General features: G+C 55.1%; 9 non-coding genes and 1 pseudogene across 9 annotated transcripts; 3 read left to right on the top strand and 7 right to left on the bottom strand.

Annotated features, from left to right (window-relative positions):
* Positions 1-12,127: 12,127 nt before the first annotated feature.
* TRNAE-CUC (transfer RNA glutamic acid (anticodon CUC)) lies at positions 12,128-12,199 on the bottom strand. The gene has a single exon. It is a non-coding gene; the product is annotated as a tRNA-Glu (tRNA).
* An 817-nt stretch (positions 12,200-13,016) lies between these two features.
* On the bottom strand, positions 13,017-13,088 carry TRNAD-GUC (transfer RNA aspartic acid (anticodon GUC)). Its single transcript has one exon. It is a non-coding gene; the product is annotated as a tRNA-Asp (tRNA).
* A 411-nt stretch (positions 13,089-13,499) lies between these two features.
* TRNAL-CAG (transfer RNA leucine (anticodon CAG)) lies at positions 13,500-13,582 on the top strand. Its single transcript has one exon. It is a non-coding gene; the product is annotated as a tRNA-Leu (tRNA).
* Positions 13,583-14,069: 487 nt separating this feature from the next.
* Positions 14,070-14,140, top strand: TRNAG-GCC (transfer RNA glycine (anticodon GCC)). Its single transcript has one exon. It is a non-coding gene; the product is annotated as a tRNA-Gly (tRNA).
* Positions 14,141-14,666: 526 nt separating this feature from the next.
* On the bottom strand, positions 14,667-14,738 carry TRNAE-CUC (transfer RNA glutamic acid (anticodon CUC)). Its single transcript has one exon. It is a non-coding gene; the product is annotated as a tRNA-Glu (tRNA).
* Positions 14,739-14,993: 255 nt separating this feature from the next.
* On the bottom strand, positions 14,994-15,065 carry TRNAG-UCC (transfer RNA glycine (anticodon UCC)). Its single transcript has one exon. It is a non-coding gene; the product is annotated as a tRNA-Gly (tRNA).
* An 866-nt stretch (positions 15,066-15,931) lies between these two features.
* TRNAL-CAG (transfer RNA leucine (anticodon CAG)) lies at positions 15,932-16,014 on the top strand. The gene has a single exon. It is a non-coding gene; the product is annotated as a tRNA-Leu (tRNA).
* Positions 16,015-17,651: 1,637 nt separating this feature from the next.
* On the bottom strand, positions 17,652-17,757 carry LOC132221511 (U6 spliceosomal RNA). The gene has a single exon (XR_009450038.1). It is a non-coding gene; the product is annotated as a U6 spliceosomal RNA (small nuclear RNA).
* Positions 17,758-20,349: 2,592 nt separating this feature from the next.
* TRNAD-GUC (transfer RNA aspartic acid (anticodon GUC)) lies at positions 20,350-20,421 on the bottom strand. The gene has a single exon. It is a non-coding gene; the product is annotated as a tRNA-Asp (tRNA).
* A 917-nt stretch (positions 20,422-21,338) lies between these two features.
* Positions 21,339-24,010, bottom strand: LOC132221385 (large ribosomal subunit protein eL15-like; annotated as a pseudogene).
* Between the last annotated feature and the right edge of the window lie 1,243 nt (positions 24,011-25,253).

The following is a 25,253-nucleotide window of genomic DNA, read 5'->3' as shown; positions in this document are numbered from 1 at the left end:
AACAACATGAAAAAACAGTTAAAAGTCAGATTATGGGGGCAAAAATAGACAAATGGAACTACATCAAACTTAAAACTATGTATTAGCCCTAGCCGGTTTGGCTCAGTGGATAGAGTGTGGGCCTCTGGACTGAAGGGTCCCAGGTTTCAATTTCAGTCAAGGGCACATGCCTGGGTTGTTAGCTTGATCCCCAATAAGGGGCATGCAGGAGGCAGTCAATTGATGATTCTCTCTCATCATTAATGTTTCTCTCTTTCTCTCCCTTTCCCTTCCTCTCTGAAATCAATTTAAAACAATTTTTTTTTTAACTACATCAGCCTGGCTGGCGTGGCTCAGTGGTTGAGTGATGACCTATGATCCAGGAGGTCACAGTTCAGTTCCCAGTCAGGGCACAGGCCCAGGTTGTGGGCTCCATCCCCAGTGGGGGGCATGCAGAGGGCAGCAGATCAATGATTCTCTCTCATCATTGATGTTTCTATCTCTCTCTCCCTCTCCCTTCCTCTCTGAAATCAATAAAAAATATATTAAAAAACACAACAGCTATATCAGTCAATAGAGTGCAAATGAGAGAAAACCATTGTCTGGTGAGTTTAATATCTATAATATATGAAGAATTTCTACAACTCAACAAAAACAAGTAACCCGATTTATAAAAATGGATAAAAGACTTGAATAAACATGTCTCTAAAGAAGACATATAAATAGCCAACAAACACATGAAAAAGACGTTCAATATCACTAACTGTTGAGAAATGCAAATCAAAACACAAGATGTCATCACCTCACACTCAGCAGGATGCCCACAAAACGTCACAAGACAGGAAGCAACGCGCATTGGTGAGCGTGTGCAGGTATCGGAATCCTGGGCACTGTTGGTGGGAATGTAAAGTGGTGCCGCTGGTATGGAAATCAGTATAGAGACTCTTCAAAAAAAATTAAAATAGAACTTACCACATGACCCAGCAATCCTACTTCTGGTTATTTTTCCAAAAGAATTGAAAGCAAGATCTCAGATACTTGCACCCACGTGTTCACTGCAGCATTCTTCCCAACAGCTAAGCCAGGCGCCACCTCGGGGAACGGACAGGCAGAAAGTGGTCTGTAATCCACGGAACGGAATGTTATTCAGCCTCAAGGGAGCTCCTGCCCGGGCTACGACATGGAGGAACCTTGACGACATTATGCCAGGTGCACTGAGCAGTCACAGCGGGCAACCCGTCTGGGAAGAGTCTGCGGGCGTCAAACTCGGAAAACAGAGCAGATGGTAGTTGTCAAGGGCGGGCGTGGGGGGGCGGGGGAGCTGCTTTGTACAAGGGGACAGTTTCAGTATCTCAAGCGGGAGCTCTGGAGAGCGGTCGCACCGCCATGTGGACAACACGCACCACCATGTGGACAACACGCACCACCATGTGAACACGCACCGCCATGCGGACAACACGCACCGCCATGTGGACAACATGCGTCGCCATGTGGACAACACGCACCACCATGTGGACAACACGCACCGCCATGTAGATGACACACACCACCATGTGGATGACATGCACCCCCATGTGGATGACACGTACCACCATGTGGATGGACACACACCCCCACGTGGATGACACGCACCCCCATGTGAATGGACACCCCCCCCATGTGGATGACACGCACCCCCATGTGGATGACACGCACCCTCATGTGGATGGACACCCCCCCATGTGGATGACACCCCCCCATGTGGATGACACGCACCCCCATGTGGATGACACGCACCCCCACGTGGATGACACGCACCCCCATGTGGATGACACGCACCCCCATGTGGATGACACCCCCCCATGTGGATGACACGCACCCCCATGTGGATGACACGCACCCCCACGTGGATGACACGCACCCCCATGTGGATGGACACCCCCCATGTGGATGACACGCACCGCCCTCTGGATGACACGCACCCCCATGTGGATGACACCCCCCCATGTGGATGACACGCACCCCCATGTGGATGACACGCACCCCCATGTGGATGACACGCACCCCCATGTGAATGGACACCCCCCCATGTGGATGACACGCACCCCCATGTGGATGACACGCACCCCCATGTGGATGACACGCACCCCCATGTGAATGGACACACCCCCCCATGTGGATGACACGCACCGCCCTCTGGATGACACGCACCCCCACGTGGATGGACACACCCCCCCATGTGAATGGACACACCCCCCCATGTGGATGACACGCACCGCCCTCTGGATGACACGCGCTCCCATGTGGATGACACCCCCCCATGTGTGCCGGGGTCCAGCCCCAGCGGGTCCAGGGGTCCCCAAAGGTGTAGACGGAGTCGGCAAAGAAGGAAGGACACGGAGACAGTGTTCAGTTGATCAGCAGCCTAGCCAGGATCTCTAGCCAGGATCTCCAGCCAAGTTCTGGTCTCGATCTCCAGAGAGGTTCTGCTTAGGATCTCCAGCCAGGTTCTGTCCTGGTTCTCCAGTCAGGTTCAGTGTCCAGGTTCTAGTCAGGCTCTCCTGCCAATCTCCGCAGTCAGGTTCAGTCCAGGATCCCCTGCCATGCTCTCTCGCCAGGCTTTGCCTACAAGCTCCGAGGCCAGTCCCTGTCCAGGATCCTCCGGCGTGCTCTCGCCAGCGAAGTTCTTCTGTCTCTAGAGAACGTTCTGTGTAGGTTCTGTGCCTAGGCTCTGTCTCTCTTGGTCCTGTCTTCCAAGCCCTGTGTCCTTAGTTCTGTGTTCTGAGTTCTGTCTCTGTCTCTAGATTCTGAGTTCTGTCTCTGTCTGTCTTGTTACAACTGTATTTATACCAGTTCATTTTAATCCTGTCAATCTCTATTACAAAGGTTAGGGCGTTTCTTATCTCCATTCCAGGGAGTAAAGATTATGTAGCTTAAGCATGATTGTTTGTAGTTAAATTGATTAACTACCCACCTGGCACTTAGTTAAGGAGTTTCATCCCCTCCCTAACTTCAGGGAAAAATCCCTACGTGGGGAAACAACCTTTCTCGGAGAGGTGACCTTGGTTAAAACACAGCGCCAAGAAGGTGAGCAAACATATTAAGAACCGTATGCCATATATGCCAGGTCCCTTGAAACAGCAAGGATGGACTGGCTCCCGGCACATGTGGATGACACGCACCCCCACGTGGATGACACGCACCCCCATGTGGATGGACACCCCCCCATGTGGATGACACGCACTGCCCTCTGGATGACACGCACCCCCATGTGGATGACACCCCCCCATGTGGATGACATGCACCCCCATGTGGATGACACGCACCCCCATGTGGATGACACACACCCTCATGTGGATGACACGCACCCCCATGTGGATGACACCCCCCCATGTGGATGACACGCACCCCCATGTGGATGACACGCACCCCCACGTGGATGACACGCACCCCCATGTGGATGGACACCCCCCCATGTGGATGACACGCACCGCCCTCTGGATGACACGCACCCCCATGTGGATGACACGCACCCCCATGTGGATGACACCCCCCCATGTGGATGACACGCACCCCCATGTGGATGACACGCACCCCCATGTGGATGACACGCACCCCCATGTGGATGACACGCACCACTGTCTAAAATGTTTCCGATGGCCAAAACCGGTTTGGCTCAGTGGATAGAGCACCGGCCTGCGGACTCAAGGGTCCCGGGTTCGATTCCGGTCAGGGGCATGTGCCTGGGTTGCGGGCACATCCCCGGTGGGAGATGTGCAGGAGGCGGCTGATCGATGTTTCTCTCTCATCTGTGTTTCTAACTCTCTATCTCTCTCCCTTCCTCTCTGTAAAAAATCAATAAAATATATTAAAAAAAAATAAAAAAAATAATAAAAAAATAAAATGTTTCCGATGGCACTTAGCTCTCAAAGTTCAGTTTTCTCACCTGTAAAATGGACACTGTCTAGGTCATTGGTTCTCAACCTTCTGGCCCTTTAAATACAGTTCCTCATGTTGTGAGCCAACCATAAAATTATTTTCGTTGCTACTTCATAACTGTAATGTTGCTACTGTTATGAATCATCATGTAAAGATCTGATACGCAGGATGGTCTTAGGCGACCCCTGTGAAAGGGTCGTTCGACCGCCAAAGGGGTCGCGACCCACAGGTTGAGGACCGCTGGTCTGGAACCTAATAACAGCTCAGTTACAAGAGGGCTCGTGTTTGTGAGTGCCCCGAGGGTTTTAAGCTTTGACTTTTGCTGGAAGGTGACTCCTTCTCCACGTGATGGGAGCTCGATCTCACCTGTTTCTCTCCTCGGCAGAGAGCGTCCCAGACCTGGCGGCTCCCGTGCGGGCCTGGAGCTCCCTCCTCGCCAGGCTTCTTCGCAGGCGGGCGCCTGGGCGTGAAGTTTCCTTATTTGGTCGTAATCTGGTCACGGTCGCGTTACAGCCGGCTCCACGCTTCCTTACCCCGCTCTCTTCCTGCCGCCTCCTGAGCGGAGGGAAATGCCAGCTCCGTACTCGCAGCCCCGCCGGCAGGTGCCTATCCCTCCCTGTCGGGCTGTGACCCTGTCGCTGGGCCTGGGTGGGCATCGCCCGAATGGTGGCCAGACGCACCCCTCACTCTGCAGGGGGGACAGAGTGTCCGCGTCCCACTCATTTCAAAATCTGATTTTATGAGAAACGGTGCGGGGATTTCTGCTTCGTAACAAAGAAGAAAATAAAGGCAAAGTGTGACATCTGGTGCCAGCTGATTCAAGCTACTGACACTGGAATTTCAGAGCAGAGCGTTCACTCAGAACCACAGGCAGAGAATGCTAAAGCCCAAGGCCTTCCTGTGTATAAACAAGGAGGCCATGGCCCAGGCCGGGGCTGCGGCTGCCCCAGGACAGCCCCTGAGTCCTGCCTCCACTCTCACCTCACTTCCCACTCAGTTCCTGCAGGTGACCGTGTCCATCTATCTGTCCATGTTGTCTGTCTTTCCATAATTCACAAGTAAGATCATCAGACGGGGCGTTTCTCTAGGCCAGAGAGTCTAATCGATGTGTAACCCACTTTCCTGGAGTGTGTCAGTGGCCCCGAGAAGGCCAGAATGATCACATTCCTTGAGCATCAGATTTTATTCCCCGAGTCCCACTGAGTGGCCTCCAATACCGACTCTTCTGTCTAGTTATGGTCAGAACGAAGGCTCGGTGCGAGTTTCTAACATGACACTTTGGAGGGAATCTGTCCCTGAAGCTTAGGTGCGTATTTTCTCTCATTAGCAGATGGGTGAGGACGTGCTTCCAGGCCCGACATCACGTGAAGTGCATGGCGGCACCTGCACCAATTTATAAACGAAAGAACAATACGGGCCCTGGAGTTTGACACCAGGGAGTGCAGTCACGATAGTGCTTACCTAGAAAACCATCCAAATAAGCGGTACTAAGAGGCCCTCTGTACCATCGAACAATGTTGGTGTGCTCATTGACTGATTTCAGAGCATAGCATCTTTTTACTGCTTCTCCCCTCGTAGCAAAATCGAGCAAATATGGTTCCTGTGGGATCAGGATTGATGGGTGGGTGTTGGTATATTGGCAGCAAAAAATACCTATGGCTGGAGGTTTATGGATTTCAAGGACAAATTTAAAATTATGTTCAGGAAAGAGTATCAAGTGTCAAAGTCAGAGAATTCTTCCAACTAGACCATCAAGAGGATTTGAGAGTCTGAGAGCTGGAGACAACGGAGAGAATGTTTTAGATGAATATAAAGGCAATGCCTGCTGCCATTTGCTAACTAGAGACGGACTTTCCATGTTAACCAGGATGTGGGTCCACAGGCATCACCTGGCTGAGGCTGGGGAAGAAACAGCTCGAGGTAAACCTGATAGGCTCGATTCAGTGCTGACCACGTCTGCAGAGCAACGCTCTCCGCCGGGAATGCAATATGCGCCACACACAAGGACTCCAATTCCCTAGTGGCCACATTGTAGAAAGTACAAATAAATAAATAAAAGCAGCAAATCATCCCATACCTAAAGGGGTGGTTTCTCTGGCATTTATGAAATTACAGGTGTGTCATGTTTGCATTAACGCTTGTTATACATCCAGACACACTCGCCACATTATGAGGAGACAATGGGCCCGCCGGCATCGGTTGTAAATCCTGGGAGCGGCCGCCTGGCAGCAGCGCCCGGCCGGGGCTGGAGCCTCCCTCATCACAGGCCTCCACCTCCCGCCGCCCAGGCCCCCACGCCAGGAGGGCTCGGGTGACAAAGGTGAAGCAGGTGCAGGGTTTTGTGAGGTGACGGCAGGTGCTTACCTGAGCAGTCACAGCATCAGACCACGTGAGGGCCGGCAGAGGGAGGCGCGGAGGGAAAGCAGAGAGGGGAGCGAGATGACTGAAACTGGAGAGAAGTGCGGAGAAAAGCAGCCTGTCTCCTGGTTCCGGCTTCCCCAAAACCACTGTCAGTTTCACTTCCGGCCCACAGCTGGGTGCCTGCCTTTGGCTGTCTTTGCGTTTCCCCCGCATGCTGACAGTCTGCCTGTCTTCACTTGATCTGGTTTGAGTGGGTTTTGTTTGCTTGCAGCCAACGTTTTCTCTCGGTGAGGAGTCATTAACATGCCAGGAACCAGCTTCTCCCGCTGGTGTTGCGTCAGAGGCAGCCCGGGCGGGTCTCAGGGGAGTGATGGGAGGCTAAAGGCATCTGACTTACAATCTTACCGAGGGCTCCTCTCCTTGGTGCTGATTGCCCAAACAAAGCAGGATTGCATAAGCTATTCTTCAAACAAAAACACTTCAGAGAAAAAGTCCAATAAGTGATGCGCTCTCCCAGATTCCGCCATTGTCCACCTCCACTGTAACTCTTTTTTTAAAAAATATATTCTTATTGATATCAGAGAGGAAGGGAGAGGGAGAGATAGATAAAAACATCAATGATAAGAATCATTGATAGAGCCCACAGCCTGGGACCCTTTAGTCCAAGCATGTCAAACTCAAAGGCTAACACAGGCCAAATAAAGGTTTAGGTGTATGTGGCCGCAAAAAAACAAGCTTCCATTTTCATAGAAACGTAGGTTTATTTTGATAGAGACATGCTGAACACAAAGGGCTGAAATAAATGAGTGATTGTTAACATAATAGAACATTTTAATAAAAATTATTATTTTTTCTTGAACATTAACTTACCAGACACTGAATAACTGCACAGATTATAAGCATAACGCAAATAAACCTATTTTTCTTGTTCTCCGAAAGAGAAATATTTCCTGTTGTGCACACCAAACAAGTCGGTACAACACTAATGACATGGCCATCAGCTGCTAAAATATTCACCACTAGTATTAGTGGAGAGAAATGGTGCGCTGTGCACAAGGGGTGTAAGAGAAATGAATACAACATGTCAATAGCGAACGTTGTAGTTTGTTATTAATAACTAGAGGCCCGGTGCACGAAATTCATGCAAGGGGCTTGGCCCTCACAGCCCCAGCTTCGTCCGGAAGGACATCCGGAAGGACGTCCGGAAGATCGTTTGGCTGTCTTGTCTAATTAGCATATTACGCTTTTATTATTGCAGATTATGTACAACGGCAGGAGGATCCTGTAGGTCCACACCTTACCCCCCATATTGTGTGGTAAAAAACGGGCTTGTTGTGTTTAAAATGGGTTTGCACAATTTTTTGGAAACCCATGCACCTGTCTATAGGGCATTGAAGAGGGGAGAGTCAGGGCCTCTTCAAGAGGGGATATTAAAAAAAGGATAAAATTAATTTAATAATATATTTAACTCAGCATACAGGGTGTTCCAAAAAATGTAGCCACACTTGAACAGCTGAGAGCTCAGTTGTGAAAATGAAATGTATTTTAATAAACACGCCTTTGTCATTATTCAAAGTGCGTGCACACATTCTGGGGACAGCCTGTAGTGGCGTTCTAGGTCTGCCCTCGCCAAGTACCACAAGCTCCGGGGCTGAACCGACCGAAGTGCATTGTTCCACAGTCTCGGAGGCCAGACCTCAGACCAAGCATCAGCTCACTTCTTCACAGGCCCCCTCCCTGCTGACCAGCTGGTCACTTTACACGGCGGGGGGAGGGGGGTGGGAGGGGGACAGTCAGAAGGGCCTCGGGGCAGAGGTTCTGAGAAGAACCCTCCCTTGCCTTGGGACAGCTTTGGGGGCGCCCTTGATCCCTTGGCTTGTCGCAAAGTAACTTCAGGCTCTGCCTCCATCTCCGCCTTACATGGCCTCCCTGGGTGTCTATGTGTCTGACCCTCTTTTTACAGGGAGACCAGTCATTAGATTTAGGGGCCACCCTAAGTCCAGAATGATTTGATCTTGAGGTCCTCAGCTAATTACACCTGCGAAGACCCTATTCCAAATAAGGTCACATTCTGGGTTCAGAGGAGATTGGACTCTTAAGGGACACTACGAGGCCACTGCCATTACTGGGAGTAAAACCCTTTCACTTTTGCTCTCAGTGTGGAAGTGCTCCTGTTAGAGAGGAAGGTACTTAAATGTCGCAAGCGCGTTAGTCAGCCCACCGCGACCGCCCGGAGGGCCCAGGCTTGTCTGTCTGAACTCCACCTATGAATACTCTCATGGACGTTACATATTTGTCAACTGTCCTGGTCTCCTTTTCTTACTGATTTCTGAGAAAACATGATAGAGAATATAACTGACTTCCCTTGTCCAAATATTGTGAATGTTTTTGTTGTTCTATTTTTGCCATTTAACCCTGCATATGGAGATTTTGAGCAGTTGAATGTTTTTCATTAAAAAAACACGTGACTTGCCTGGCTGGTGTGGCTCAGTGGTTGAACCAGGAGGTCATGGTTCCATTCCCTGTCAGGGCGCATGTCCAGATTGTGGGCTCCACCACCAATGTGGGGCCTGCAGGAGGCAGCTGATCAATGATTCTCTCTCATCACTGATGTTTATTTTTCTTTTTAAAAAATCTTTACTAGTATTGTTGAAAGTATTACATAGGTCCTCTTCCCTCATAACCATCTTCCAGCCACTCCCATCCCCCCACCAGGCCCTCACCACCCCATTGTCTGTGTCCACAGGTTATGCATATGTGCATACAAGTTCATTGGTTGATCTGTTCCCACCCACCCTCCCTCCCCTGCCTTCCCTCTGAGGTTCAACAGTCTGTTCATGCTTCTATATGTCTCTGTGTCTATTTCTGATCATCAGTTTATTTGGTTCATTAGATTCCACATGAGTGAGATCATGTGGTACTTATCTTTCTCCAACCGGCTTATCTCGCTCAGCATAATGCTCTCCAGGTCCCTCCATGCTGTTGCAAATGGTAAGAGTGCTTTCTTTTATATTGCCCCGGAGTATTCCATTGTGTAAACACACCACAGCTTTTTTATCCAGTCGCCTGCTAATGGGCACTTAGCCTATTTCCAAGTCTTAGTTATTGTAAATTGCATTGCTATGAACATACGGGTGCATATAAACATTGATGTTTCTCTCTCCCTCTCCCTTCCTGTCTCTAAAAATCATTAAAAAACAAAAAACATGTGACTTTGTCATACTAAGAAATAATCTACCCACGCCAATATTATAATTGCTCTGGTACCATGGTTTGAAATATGTAAGTTTGAATATTTGACCCATCATAACTGTATCGAGATGTACAGAGGCACTAAAGAAACAGTGAGCCTAAGACTCCCATAAGCCACATCCCAGGGACCCAAACCATTTTCCCACAATGTGTCAGAAAGAAGCATGCCAGCAACAAACATCAAAGCCATACATAGCTAACATGACACCAACTGCTCCAAAAGATCTATGAAACCAGGAAATAGACTATAACTATGATTATTTTGATACTAGAGGCCCAGTACATGAACTTGTGCACTGGAGGCGGGGGGATCCTTCAGCCAAGCCTGTGCCCTCTCCCAGTCCAGGACCCCCTTGGGGGATGTCTGGGACCCCTCGCTCCTTACCGCCTGCTCGCTGCTCCTTACAGCTAGGCTCACTGCTCTTTAGCTGAGGTGGGAGAGGCTCCCGCCACCTCCGCTGTGCTCACCAGCTGTGAGCCTGGCTTCTGGCTGAGCAGCGCTCCCCTTGTGGGAGCACACTGACCACCAGGGGACAGCTTGAGTTGAGCATTTTTTCCCTGGTGTCAGTGCGTATCATAGTCACCGGTTGTCCTGGTTGTTCCACTGTAAGGGTCCCTTAGGCTTTTATTATATAGACTAGAGGCCCAGTGCACAAAATTCATGCACAGAGGGGAGGGTCCCCTCAGCCCAGCCTGCATCCTCTCCAATACGGGACCCTTCAGGGATGTCTGACTGCCCCCTCACAAACTGGACTGCTGGCTCCTAATCGCTCACCTGCCTGCCTGCCTGGTTGCCCCTAACTCCCCCCCGCCCCCCGCCAGCCTGATTGCCCCTAACTGCTCCCCCTGCTGGCCTAGTTGCCCCTAACTGCCTCCTGCTGCTGGCCAGGTCGCCCCCAACTGCCCCCTCCCTGCTGGCCTGGCCACCTCTTACTGCCCCCCTGCCGGCCTGGTTGTAGGCAGCCATCTTGTGAGAGTATGAGGGTTAATTTGCTTATTACCTCTTTATTATATAGGACTAGTGGCCCAGTGCACGAAATTCGCGCATGGGGGAGAAGGTGTTCCTTAGCCCGGCCTGTACCCTCTCCAATCTGGGACCCCTTGAAGGATGTCCTACTGCCAGTTTACAGGGATCGGGCCTAAACTGGCAGTCGGACATCCCTCTCTCAATCTAGGACTGCTGGCTCCTGCCTGCCTGCCTGGTTCCCCCTAACCACTCTGCCTGCCAGCCTGCTCACCCCCAACTGCCCCCTGTGCCAGTGTGCTCGCTCCCAACTGCCTCCCCTGCCATCCTGCTCACCCCAACTGCCCCCCCCTACTGGCCTGCTCGCCCCCACTTTCCCTCCCCACTGGTCTGCTTGCCCCCAACTCCCCCCTCCCCCCCCCTCCTGATCACCTCCAACTAACCCTCACTGACAGCCTGCTTGCCCCCAACTGGCCCTCCTGCTGGTCTGCTTACCCCCAATAGCCCCGCCCCCCACCAGCCTGATCACCCACAACTGCCCTCCCCTCTTGGGCCCCACCACCATGGCTTTGTCCAAAAGAACAATCCAGAAGGTCTCCCAGTCTAATTAGCATATTACCCTGGTGCATGGGTGGGGGCCGGCTGGTTTGCACTGAAGGGTGTCCTGGATCAGGGTGGGGGTTTCCTTGGGGCATGGGGCGGCCTGGGAGAGAGGTCTGTGGTGGTTTGCAGGTCAGCCACGCCCCCATGGAGTGAGGGTCCCTGCTGGGGGAGGTATGGCCAGCCTGGGTGAGGGGCTGAGGGCTGTTTGCAGGCTGGCCACAGTCCCTTCAGGGTGGGGGTCCCCACTGGGGTGCCTGGCCAGCCTGGGTGAGGGGCTGAGGGCTGTTTGCAGGCTGGCCAAGCCCCTGGTGACCCAAGCTCCCAGCCCCTCCTGGCAGTGACAGGCGCTGGCGAGCAGGGTGTGGTCAGCAGCAGGATGGAGCGGGACCCCAGGGGCACTGCCAGTTCTGTTCAAATAAACGGTCCCGTGAAGAGAAGCCCCTGTGACGGGCTAGAACTCCAGGTCTGGAGACCAGAGGCAAAGATTTGTCAAAATGCAGGGACACGAATGCCTATTCCTGGACGTATCTCTGAGGTTCCAATTCCACTGGCTGAGAAGACCCCCCATGACTGATTGTTAGAAGAGCTGGAGAGCTCAGTCTTGTGGAAAACAGAGCAGGTGGTGTGAGATAGCTCACCAGCCGGAGAAAATACATAAAAGCAATCAACACGGAAAGCACGCCGCCGGCGGGGTGACCCACGGGAAGGTATAGAGGCCGTTTCCACCGGGAACCCTCCCCGGACCCCTCTGGGGCGGCGAGGTTTGTCCCCGATGCTGGAGAGTCCGAGTCCTGCAGCGGCCGGCTACCTGCTCGGGGGCCACGGCTGGCAGAGGGGCCGCCCTGGGCCCCCCTCGGGATCCAGGCGCGCTACCCCGCTGGAGGGGAAACACCGCAGGCCTCCAGCAGGCGAGGCGGGCAGAGGGCTGGGATGGGAGGCGTGACCGGGCAGGTTGGGCCCAGAGGAGCAGGTGGCCAGGAGGAGGAGGAGGACGGCCTGCGTCGGCTAAAAGGTGGGTGGGATGCGGGCTCGAGGACTAAGAAGAAAAGCTTCCCTGACCGGGAATCGAACCCGGGCCGCGGCGGTGAGAGCGCCGAATCCTAACCACTAGACCACCAGGGAGCGGTGAGCTGATCCGCGGGCCGGCGCCTCCTGCTCCCGCGCCGCCATGCCCGCGGGCGCCAGCGCCTCCGCCTTCCCGTGCAGCTGCCCCGCGCCCTGCCCATCGTGCCCGCGATCTCCCCGCCGGCGCGCCCTCAGAATCCGCAGCCTCCTCCGCCCACACCCGCCGCCGCCGCGCCCTGCAGGAGGCGCACGACCCAGGGGCAGCCCCGGCCCCGCACTCAGCAGCGGGGCCGGGACGGCGCCGGGTCAAGACCGGCCGCGGTGCTCACCCCTGCCCACCTACCTCCCTGTGGGTAACGGCTCACGCCTCCCCCTGCCCTCGACGCCCTCCCTCCCGCAGCCGCTCCGCGGCGAACCCCAGCCTTTTCCGAGAGCAGGCCCGATGCTCAGCCACGGAGTCGCCCGCCGCCTCCGCGCAGCGCTCCCCTTGCAGGCCCGGCCGCCTCCGGGGCCTCTCGCTGCCCGGCTGCTCCTGTCCTCGGGTTCCTCGCCGCAGCGTCTCCAGCGCCCTGGTCCCCAAAGCCCTTCTCCACCGGGTGACACTGCCCGCACCGACGGGGCTCCCCCCGACCACCTGCGGCCCAGCTGTGCTCCGTCGCCAGTCCTTCCCCCCGCACTGCTGGCGGCCGCTGGGCAGGAGCTGCGGCGGCGGGAGGCCTGGCTGGGGTTCGGCCACCGAGCGCCTGTCGGAGTGACGGGGAGCGGGGTGCTGGGGCACAACCGGAAACAGTGGGGGTCTGGGCCCCGAGCAGGGCAGAGGGCGAGAAGGGCCCACGTCCTCAACCTGCGCCAGTGACCAAAAAAACGGCACGGCCTCCCCGTCGGGGAATCGAACCCCGGTCTCCCGCGTGACAGGCGGGGATACTCACCACTATACTAACGAGGACGGCGTTGGGAGGGGGGGGGGGTCATAGACCGCCCTGTGCGCGAGGCTCCCGCCGACCTGCCCGGGACACCCTCCCGGTCCCTGCAGCTCCACCCTGAGTCCCCGCGGCCCCCGATGAAGCAGCCGGTGAGCGAGCCTGAGCCCGACCCCGACACGGAGTGAGCGCTGCCCGTGGCCTCCAACCGGGGCTGCGCGGGGGGAGGCCCAAGAGGGCGAATGAGGCCCCGAAGCGGAGCAGGTTGGCGCGCCTCGTGCCCCGGCCCAGGAAGGGGAGAGGCCGGTCGGCTGTTCTTGCCCCCGTCGCCCGCTAACGCCCGTCCATCGGGCACCTGGACCGGACAGGCGGGGTGGAGGCCACAGGCGTTCACAGCTGGGTCCCAGCCACGTGAGCGTCGACACGCCAGAGCCTACGTCAGGATGGCCGAGCGGTCTAAGGCGCTGCGTTCAGGTCGCAGTCTCCCCTGGAGGCGTGGGTTCGAATCCCACTCCTGACAAGTGTCCAAACTTTTGCACGAGCTTCCCCGGCTGGATTGCGTCCATCGCAGCCTTTTCCCGCCTTACAGTCGGTTCCTGACTGGCACCCTTGGGGCCCCTGCAAACTCTGGCCTCCGCCTTACACCCTCGGTTCACCGCCACTCCCAACCCGACCACAAATAGGCGGAAAGGCCAGACGCTGGAGGGACCGTGGGCGCTCAGCTGTTCCCTCCACACGTCACCTGCCGGGGTTGGGATCCCAGCGCGGGCCAGGCTTGGTCCAGCTCCTGGTCTCTTCTGGTGACACTGACAGTCTCGCGGCGTCCGTGGACCGCCACGAACACGCAGCATCGGCCGCAGAGTCTGCCTGGGTCTCTGGGTCCTTCGGTTGGCTCTGCGCCGCGCAAGGGTCATAGGCGTGCCTGCAGCCTCGGTTTTGGGTCCCGCGCTGCCGCCTGCTCAAAAGAAATAGGTGTTGGTGTGGGGCCTAGGCCTGCCCTTGTCGGTGCATGGGTGGTTCAGTGGTAGAATTCTCGCCTGCCACGCGGGAGGCCCGGGTTCGATTCCCGGCCCATGCAGTCGGTTTCCTTTTTTTTGGTCCCACCGCTCTGTTCGCGTGCACCTCGGACTCCTTCCGCCATACCTCTTACAACACGACTACGGAGCCAAGCCTCCACGCCCAACACCTCCCTGGTCCCTCTTCATCAACCACATACCGTTTGAGTCACGCCACTCACTACAAGGAACACCAATGGCGGCGCACATAGCTGGCACCTGCGCACTCCCCTTCGCTACCTTTCATCAGCTCTAGCTCTCTCCCACCCTACGCTCTCAAAATTACACAGCCAGGAGGTGGGATGGAGCCACTCAGGAGATGGAGACATCGTATCTTCCTGTAAGATCACAAGTCAACATGGCGCACAAGTAGGTGGAAAATAATTCGTCTCATCTCACAGCATTCCCCACGTTCCCTTTTCAAACACTGGGCCGCTGCTCCACCATTAACATCGAACGGCATCAACTGGCGGGGAGGGGGGGGGGGGCGGGTCAGAGTGCTTTGCCTAAAATGTGAGTGTGGCCGTGCTGGAGAGACACAAAAACACTTTCCCTGACCGGGAATCGAACCCGGGCCGCGGCGGTGAGAGCGCCGAATCCTAACCACTAGACCACCAGGGAACAGGTACGCCACAGGGTGAGCCTGTGTCTCTGTATAAAGCACTTCTGGGCCACCCACTTGGAGCTTCCACAGTTCCAGCTTTTCTTGCTTTTCCAAGTACAGCCGCCCTGTCTCCCCTACCCACACGTGCCTTGCCCTCTTCCTGCCTGCGCACCTTCAAAACACTACACGCCTCCTGCTGGCGCTAACACGGCCCGGGTCGCAAGTCCCAGCGTCCACAGTCCTCGCAGGCGCAGGGGGCAAAACTATCTCGCTGCGTTGGCCGGGAATCGAACCCGGGTCAACTGCTTGGAAGGCAGCTATGCTCACCACTATACCACCAACGCCGCACAGGGGGAGCCCTTTAGAAACTCTAGTCCTAACTGGCACCAGCGCGGGGAACTGCCGCTACCAACCGAGCCAGCCTCAGCAGCTGCGCTAGTTTGTCGATCCAACTGCCTCTTCGGGGCGCTGTCGCTGGCCGACTGCTCCTGGTCCCTCCGATTCCACGCCGCTGCCCCCAGGTCGTGTCTCCAGCCCCGGGGTCGCCAAACCCACCTCCACTGAGCGACACCGCCCGCACCGACGGGGCGCGCACCCTCCGCCCACCGGCTGCGCTTCCCCTCCACCAGCCGCTTTGGGAGGGCCGCTCACAGACGCTGCGCTGGCGGGAGGATGCCCTGCGTGCCTGCGGGAGGAAAGGTGGGGAGAGGGATTGTTGGGGAACACCCGGCACCACCAGTTGAGGCCCTGGGCCTCGACGCAGGGCGAAGGAGCGAAAAGGGGCTCTTATCGGCAAGCTACAGGACAGAGGCTGTACCAACGACCAAACGGGACACGCCTCCCCGTCGGGATTCCCCCGGTCTCCCGCGTGACCGGCGGGAATGCTCACCACTATGCTGAGGAGGACAGGCACAGTAGTTCCTACCCTCCCCCCACCGCCCCCGTTACCTTCCCCAATGCGGCCCTGTGGGTCCCCGACCGGACACCCAACCAACAGCGCCCTCCCACAGAGCACGACACGGCGGCACTGAAACCTCCGAGCGCGCCTCGTGCCCCGGCCCAGGAAGGGGAGAGGCCGGTCGGCTGTTCTTGCTCCCCGTCGCCCGCTAACGCCCGCCCATCGGGCACCTGGACTGGACAGGCGGGGTGGAGGCCACAGGCGTTCACAGCTGGGTCCCAGCCACGAGAGCGTCGACACGCCAGAGCCTACGTCAGGATGGCCGAGCGGTCTAAGGCGCTGCGTTCAGGTCGCAGTCTCCCCTGGAGGCGTGGGTTCGAATCCCACTCCTGACAAGTGTCCAAACTTTTGCACGAGCTTCCCCCGGCTGGATTGCGTCCATCGCAGCCTTTTCCCGCCTTACAGTCGGTTCCTGACTGGCACCCTTGGGGCCCCTGCGAACTCTGGCCTCCGCCTTACACCCTCGGTTCACCGCCACTCCCAACCCGACCACAAATAGGCGGAAAACCCAGAGGCTGGAGGGACTTTGGGTTGCTCCTGGGGGGTCGCTAAAGGGACTGTGGGCACTTAGCTGCTCCCACCATACGTGGCCTGCCGGGCTTTTGATCCGGGAGCCAGCTAAGCTTGGTCCATGGCCTCCTCTGGTGGCACTGACAGTTTGTCTTTATTTACTTATTTATTTATTTATTTATTTATTTATTTATTTACTTACTTACTTACTTACTTACTAGAGGCCCGGTGCACAAAAATTTGTGCACTCGGGGGGGGGGGGGAGGGGGGGTCCCTCAGCCTGGCCTGTGCCCTCTAGCAGTCTGGGACCCCTCGGGAGATAACGACCTGCTGGCTTAGGCCTGCTCCCGGGTGGCAGAGGGCAGGCCCAATCCCTAGGTGCAGCCCCTGGTCGGGCTCAGAGCAGGGCTGATTGGGGAGTTGGGGCGCCGCCCCCTGTCACACTCAAGGCAGGGTCGATGGGGAGGTTGTGGAGCAACCCCCTGTCACACACAGAGCAGGGCCAATCAGGGGGGTTGAGGCTCTGTACCCTGTCACGCACAGAGCAGGGCCCATCAGGGGGTTGGGGTGCTGCCCTCTATCACCCACAGAGCAGGGCGGGTCAGGGGGTTGGGGCGCCGCCACTCTCACACTCAGGGCAGGGCCGAGGGGGAGGTTATGGCTCTACCCCGTCACACACAGAGCAGGGCCCGTGGGGGGGGGGGAGCTCCCCCCTATCAGGCACAGAGCAGGGTGGATAGGGAGGTTGTGGCCCCGCCCCCTGTCACACACAGAGCCACAGGGCGATCAGGGGGTTTGGGTGCTGCCCCCTGTCACGCTGATTCCAGTGCCAGGAGGCCTCACGGCTCCGCTGATCCTGGTGCCGGGGGGCATATTACCCTTTTACTATATAGAATAGAGGCCTGGTGCACGGGTGGGGCCGGCTGGTTTGCCCTGAAGGGTGTCCTGGATCAGGGTGGGGGTCCCCACTGGGGTGCCTGGCCAGTCTGGGTGAGGGGCTGAGGGCTGTTTTCAGGCTGGGGGTAAACTGAACTCCCAAACGCTCCTTTTTTCCTTTTTTTTCTTTTTCTTTTTTTTTTTTATTCTGGGCCAGCTTTAGCTTGAGGCTTGGCTCCAGCTCTTAGGCCTCCGGCTGAAAGTAGGTTTCTGGCCTTTGCTTACAATGTTGCCAATCTGCTGGCTGAAGTTGGGCGTATTCGTTACAATGTTTCTTAAACTGCCCGCTCAGAGGCCTGCAGTCGCAGGCGGGGAACGTTGGTTTCCTCCGTCACTGAAGCAACCAAGCCTCATGTTAGTTTCAAGCTGCCTGGCTGCCGGCTGCCATCTTGGCTGACAGTTAATTTGCATAACTCGCTGATTAGCCAATGAAAAGGGTATCGGTCGTACGCCAATTACCATGTTTCTCTTTTATTAGATAGGATTTACTTATTTATTTATTTATTTATTTATTTATTTATTTATTTATTTATTTTAATGCTTCACGAATTTGCGTGTCATCCTTGTCACAGGGGCCATGCTAATCTTCCCTGTGTCTCCGATTTTAGTATAGGTGCTGCCGAAGCGAGCAGACACTGACAGTCTTGCAGCGGCCCTGGACGATGGAGGAAATGGAGGATGGGCTGGCGAGTTCGTCTGAGTCCTTCTGTCCCGGTTGGCTCTGTGCTGTGCCCTAGAACCTTTGACTGCCTGGCATCTCTGTCTCAGGTCTTGCATCTGTCTCCGCACAAATGGAACAGGTGCCGCAGGGGGGGGGGGGGGGTGAGCAGTGGCCGGCCTATCACAGTTGCTGTTCCTGCATGAGTGGCTCATTGGTAGGACTGGCCTGCCTGCCACACGGGAGGCCCCTGCAACCCACCGGTCCATTTTGGTTCTGCAAGCCGAGACATCCAGGTTCCGAGCTCAGACTTCCCCTTAAGACACCGGTCCTGCACCTGCACCACCCCCCACACACACACCTCTCCTTTTGCTACAACATGGGACCCACTGGACTTGGGAGCTGAACCCCAGCCCCACATCTTGATTGCTCAGCCCCGCCCTTGTCCCTTTTCACAAGCACGCGGCTTGAGTCACGCCCTTCACTGCAGGGAACACCTCCTGCTCCTCAAGTGACTGGCACCCGCACCCCGCCTTTCCCTTTCATCACCTTTCCTAGCGCTCTGGCTCCATCCAGCATCGCACTCCCCCCATTACATCGGGTTGGCACAACCAGGAGCAGGAATGCGGCCACTCTTAGGAGATGGAGACGGCATCTTCCTGGAGGGTCACAAGGTCAGCATGGCGCAGGAGCCGGTGCAAAATAATTCACGGTCTCATCTCAGTGCACAGCCCACATGCCCTTCATCACGATCAGGACAACCGTTTCCAAACACTGGCAGGCGGCGCCACCCCTAAAACCGACTCTCTGGGCCCAGTACGACCACCACCACCACAGCACGGGATCCGCCAGGACCCCCACCAGCGTCCCCTCACCACCCCCAGGAGCGCTGCTAGCCGCCCCTCCCCGCCCCCACCTGTCACCCCCACAGCACACCCTCCTCCTCTCACATCCCCAAATGCGCAGCCCAGCGCTCCGCCATGTTCACGGAGTCGGTCGGCCCTGCCTTCACCCCCTCGCGGAAGGCCACCCATGGCACCAACTCCGTTCCTCACCCTCACCCGCCCGCGCCGGGGCCAGCCCGGGAGGGCACTGCCTGCGGTGACCCGCAGCGCCCGCGGGCGACGCGAGGATCCTGTGCCTGCGACAGGGTCTGTGCAAACGGCTGGCGAGTGCGCGCTGGCCGCGGGGGAGCAGCGCGGACAGAGGTCGGCTCTGCGCCGACAGCGAGGAGGGTTCTGGCGGGACAGAGACCGCGCGGGGCGCCGGGGGCGCCGGCAGGAAAGACGGTGATGGGGACGAGACCTCGCTCGGCGAACCGGGCGTGGGCGGGAGTGAGACCGCGGTGGGAGGCGTGGGGTGCGGGGGGGCGGGGGACCGGGAGGTGCTTTCCTAACGTTCCTGCCGCGTTAGGGGAGGATGGAGAGCGCTCGGGATGCGAGTTGCACACGATGTGGCCAGGACTCCACTGTCCCCCCTGTGCCTCCACCTCCTCCCATAGGGCGGCGCTGGGAGCGCGGCCGGCCTCCCCATCTCCTTGCGTCGGAGTCGGCAGCGGCGGGCCAGCTCTCCGGACGCCGCGCCCACAGCTCCCTGCCGAGCGCACACGGCGCCCCTGGGCCCATTGCCACCCACAATGGAAACAGCGGGTCCGAAGGGCTCGCAGCGGGAAAGGCCCGGCGGCTGTGCTGGCCAGAGCCTCCGGGTGAGGTGCCGCGGGCTCTGGCAGGCGGTCCGACAACACCTTGCCCTCCCGGGGCTCCCTTCCGAAGGGGCGGCCTGTCCCTGCGAGGAGGGTCCCGCCGACGCCCGCGCAGCTGCAGAGCGGGAGCGCGCGGGCCCCTCGGGTTTAGGAGAGAGGCGAGCTCCCGAGACGGAGGAGGGGAAACGCCGGGCTCCCGGGGGAAGGAAGCCAGCGTTGGCTAAAAGTGGGTGCGCGGACGTGAAGAGAAGAAAAGCTTCCCTGACTGGGAATCGAACCCAGGCCGCTGAGGTGAGAGCACCGAATCCCGACCACTAGACCAGCAGGGAGGGCGGGGGAGCCGCGCCTGCGCCTCCAGCGCACCCTCCGCGCCAGCCCCTGGTCTCCGAGCTCAGCCTCCTGTCGTCCCGCACCACCAGGTGCCCCGCTCTCTTCCTGCCTCAAAACACTACGAGCCTTCGTGTCCCGCACTCGCACGCAGTAGCGCCCCAGCGTCTAGAGCCCAGGATCCCCAGGCCTTTCCAGGCCCAGCCCTAGGATCCAGCCAGCCGTGGGCAAACTACGGCCCGTTTGAAATGAATAAAACTAAAAAAAAAAAGACCGTACCCTTTTATGTAATGATGTTTACTTTGAATTTATATTAGTTCACACAAACACTCCATCCATGCTTTTGTTCCGGCCTCCGGTCCAGTTTAAGAACCCATTGTGGCCCTGGAGTCAAAAAGTTTGCCCACCCCTGACAGCCCCTCAGCGCACAGTGGGCACCAGGTCCCTGGAGCCTCACAAAAGGTCCAGGCCCTACCGCCCCCTCAGACCTCGCACCGAGGACAGGGGCGGAGCCAGCGACCAAAATGCACGTGCTACCTCCCCGTCGGGGAATCGAACCCCGGTCTCCCGCGTGACAGGCGGGGATACTCACCACTATACTAACGAGGACGGTTGCAAGGGCCCTGGACACGGCCCTATCTGTGACTGCCAGCCGGCGCCTGCACTGCCCTCCACGCCCTGCCCAGTGCAGGGGTCCGCCTGCGCCCCGCCTGATGTCAAACCAATGGCGTCCTCCAGCAAAGCAGCCGGCAACGCGACCTGGAGATGACTCGGAGCCTGTCCCGACCCAACCACGACACGGGTGGCGCTGAAAACTTCGAGTGCGCGCTGCCCGTGACCTCCAAGGCGGGGGCTGCGCCGGGAAGAGGCCCGAAAGGCAAGCGGGACCGCAAGGAGAAGCACGTGGGCGGGCGTTGCGCCCGGGCCCAGGATGGGCGGCGGCCGAGTTAGGCAGTCCGCTGTCCCTGCTCCCCTCGGCCACGCGGCCCGTCCTTAGGGCACCGCGACCGCCGCCTGACTCCAGCGACGCCGTGGAAGGCACAGGGGCTCGCGATGGGTCTCAGCCATGTGAGCGCTGGTACAGCTGGACCTGTGGTCAGGATGGCTGAGCGGTCTAAGCCCCGGCGTTCAGGTTGCAGTCTCTCCTGGAGGTCTGGGTTCAAGTCCCACTCCTGGCAGCCGTCCTACTTTTTGGCTTGCCAAATAAAACCCCTGTCGCGCACGATCGACACCCATCGCAGCCCTCTCCGACTATGGAGCTGTTTCCGGCTGCACCCCTGCGGCCCCTGCAGACTTGGCCTGCGCACCCCGGCAGAGGCGCGGCAGGTGGAGTCCAGCTGCCAAAGGCTCGCGCTTCTGATTCCCAATGCGCCCCACAGAGCGCGGGCCCACCTCCCTCGTTCTATGATACTGCTCTTACCCTGTCTAGTGCAGGGGTGGGCAACCTCTGGCACGCGTGCCAAACATGGCACGCCAGGAACTTTTGCTGGCATGGGAAACCCTCTCTTATAATCTTCCATTTACAATTATTTTTTATTTTTTAGTTTAACAGACATTTATTCCTTTAGTTGAACAACCTCTACACACAAAACAGATGGTTTGAGATTTGAGTGGAAAGGAATTTAGGTCTTAAGAGGTTTTATGAGTTTGCTACATGTTTCTGGAAATCATTTAGCCAAGCCTTCTAAGACCCATGAAGAAAATAAGAAAAATTGGTTAAAAAAAGGAAACCAGCAATTAGGATTTTAGAACCAAACTACCTATTAAGTCAGCAAACCCAGACTTGGAAATTGGAGCCAATTCCTCTATATTTCCTACACGCTCAGATTCACCCTGGGAAACAGAAACCTAGTCTATTTTAAGACAAGAGGCAAATATAATGTGGTGGTATGCTTTAACAGTAAGGTGAGCACAACTGAAGGCCTGGAAAGTTTGTGGAATGGTAAGGCTTTTGAGGGTAGTTTGAGCAGGGACGAGAAAAATAACTGTAGACAATGCCCCAGGTTAGACTGGAAACCTTAAACGTGTACTGACACCAATACATGACTATTCTCAGTAACATTAGAGGAATAACGGATATAGTGGGTTGGCCCAAGATGACTTATAAGACTAAATGAACTAAGCACAAGTACCCTTAAATAAAGCCAACCGCATTTTCCCCCTTAACGTGGCTAACGGGTTCATAATAGTTATAACACAACACACCTTAAAGTTAATTCCCCTTCTCATTTGTTCAATTTCCATCAGTTTCAATACACACCAATGTAATTACTATTACTACTTTGCAGGAAATTCAGTCATGGGATTGAATCAGGGCTTCTAGCGTTTACGTGAAAGTGAATGATACTATGGAGACCAAGCCAGTTTTGTGTAGGTAAACTAGAATGTTTAATTTTAAGAGAACCCTCTTTCAACAGAATCATTCAATTCTCCTAAAATAATGGTGGCATCCTTTTAAACTTTTCTTCTTTCAGAAGCAGCAGTTATACTGGGTTAATCTAAAAAATGTGAACCCCCTGCTTAACTTTCATTTTTCTGCACAGGACCACGAGAACAGATTAGGCTATCTTTCACATTTCCAAGCAAAATTCAAACTCCAAAAAACAGCCCCTTGAGAGTAAACAAGCAGAGAGCATTGCATTACCCTAATAAAGCTGTAGGTTTCATCACATGCACCAACAAATCTACTGGCTAGTTTTGCACTCCTTCACAGAATGTTACACCCATCCCAAACACGACATAGGAAGCTCCCTAATAAGATAAAGCAGCGATTTTCAATCCGTATACTGGGGCACACTGGTGGGGCACAATTTTTAAAACATGCAATGCCTGCCGAAGCCGGTGTGGCTCAGTGGATAGAGCGTCGGCCTGCGCACTGAAAGGTCCCAGGTTCGGTTCCGGTCAGGGGCATGTACCTGGGTTGCAGGCACATCCCCAGTGTGAGGCGTGCAGGAGGCGGCTGATCAATGATTTGCTCTCATCATTGATGTTTCTATCTCTCTCTCCCTCTCCCTTCCTCTCTGAAATCAGTAAAAAAAAAAATATTTTAAAAAAATATATATTAAAAACAAAAAAGCAAAAAACAAAAACATGCAATACCTGACTAGTCAGGGGCACTAACCTCTAGCCCCCTTAGATTGTCAAGTTAAAAAAGAATGGATCAAAATACCTATTTTTGGTCAGATTGGCAAAACATTACTTTTTGGTGTGCTGCAGAATTTTAATAATTAGTTTATGTGTGCCATGAGATGAAAACGGTTGAAAATCGCTGACATAAAGCCAAGACAAAAGCGTCTATCTTATGAGTAATGAGACACACCATCACTTATAGTCTTCAAACATTGTTGCACTTTAACTTTTATAATGTGACAATGCATTCATAAGACAATCTGCAGACTAGTTTTAACAAATCAAAGAACACTTTTAAGCAGACACGACTGTCCTAAATTGTTTATTAGGTAAGGATTTTACAAACATATATTAGCGGTAACGGTGGAGCTGGAGAGTATTGCGCCTTTTCCAAGCTGCACGGCGAGAACCACCAATAGTGCGGTGGAACTTGTGGCTCTTCCCGAGGCCACGGCTCTTGCGCCCGCAGATGTCAGCCCTCGCATCTCCCTGTGCTTGTGGGCTGGTTTGGTGATCCACTGGGTGTCAGGATTTCTTCTGATAGCTTTATGGAATGGATCAATGAGAATAACCTCAAAGAATTTGTACGTGGAGTCTTCACCAACCCAGGAAGAATTCAGGACTCTCAGACCCCACAGTGGCGTCCAGCTCGCTCCTCGGCAACAGACTGAAGACTTCGCGCAAACTTCAGCTGGTTAACGCCGTGATGGACAGGCTGGCCGGAGGTCGCACCCTTAGGAACAGGACGCTGGCGGCCACCACGGCGCACGCGAATCCGATATAAGACGTCACCTTGCTGGGCCGTGTAGCCCAGCTGCGCGCTTTGTCGGCCCGGTCGGGCGGGCCTGTGGAGCCCCGAGCGCTGGCGGTACTGCCAGCAGCGCACGGGCACCCGGAGAAGGAAGCGCATTGCATCCGACTGCTTCTTCCTCATGGCTCCTGGATGGACTTGTACGCGCCCACCTTGGTTTACCTGATGGCTGCGGCCAGTCGGAAAGGAAGCTACAATTTTTTTCCTAATAAATTTTTTATTTTTTTTATTTTTCAGATAAATTCAGTGTAGGTGCATCTTAGATAAAGAAATAATTTTACATAACAAGTTATCTTAAAGACCATAGACATGGATTGACGACAGAGGGGAAGAGCAATTTCTATGCCTCTGCCTTAACTCTCCCTGCCTTCCTAGATGCGACCAGTGTTTTGGTTTCATCCACATACACTTGTGAATCTTTGTTCTCAGTGATGAATTTTGTTAAGTCTCGTAATAGGAGCAGCCTGACGGATGAAAGTAGTAGCGCGTGCATATCTCTGAAGGTCACGGAATAGAAACCTGATGTAAAATCTCTGTCATCAGTGATGCAGCAGCAAAAGTCCCACTGATAATATCAAACGGAGCCATAAAGTTTTCTGTCGGACTATCAGTGTACATGTATACATGAAAAAATAAATGTCTTTTTCATCATCATAGACTGTGTTTTTGTCGCTTGAATGGATTTTATTATTTCTTCAAGGTTCTTCACATACATACACCTTAAGAGATATCAAGTAAGCATAACATGTTCTCAAAAAATTAGGGTTGGCACGCAGAAGAATTTTGAGTCAGAGATTTTGCTGGTTTTGGCACCCACTCACAAAAAGGTTGCCCACTCCTGTTCTAGTGCATTTGAAGGTACCACTTCAGCATTTCTACCTCCTTCTTTCTTCTTAGAGATGCTCAGAATTTGTCAGCCATAGGTTTTGTTTTCTGTTTTTTGTTTTTTTTAATATATTTTATTGATTTTTTACAGAGAGGAAAGGAGAGAGATAGAGAGTTAGAAACATCGATGAGAGAGAAACATCGACCAGCTGCCTCTGCACACTCCCCACTGGGGATGTGCCCGCAACCAAGGTACATGCCCTTGACCGGAATCGAACCCGGGACCCTTTAGTCCGCAGGCCGACGCTCTATCCGCTGAGCCAAACCGGTTTCGGCAGCCATAGGTTTTGAGTGGGATTAATCCCACCGCTGACTTCAGGAGTGGCCTGAATTGGTAAACTAAGCAGCACGGCCCCCTTTCTCTCTTCAATAAGCGTTCTGGGATGAAGAAGCCCTTGTTCCTGCAGGAGACGCATCAGAGCCTGTGGGCCAAGCCGCTGGTGGTGTTTTGAGAACAGGAGTAAACAGCCTGCTTAGGAATGGAGTCCACATTGAGGAAGGACCAAGAGAAGCAAAATAATTTGGGGGCCTATATCAAACCCAGATTTACCTGGGAATGTGTTTCCCTCATTATTAAAGCTGATTTATGGATTGTCTGTTAGAGCAGCTCAGCCTG

Source organism: Myotis daubentonii, chromosome 18 (genome assembly GCF_963259705.1).
Source record: "Myotis daubentonii chromosome 18, mMyoDau2.1, whole genome shotgun sequence".
Classification (NCBI taxonomy): domain Eukaryota; kingdom Metazoa; phylum Chordata; class Mammalia; order Chiroptera; family Vespertilionidae; genus Myotis; species Myotis daubentonii.
The sequence above is the reverse complement of the archived record's forward strand: the minus strand, read 5'-3'. Positions and strand labels throughout refer to the sequence as shown.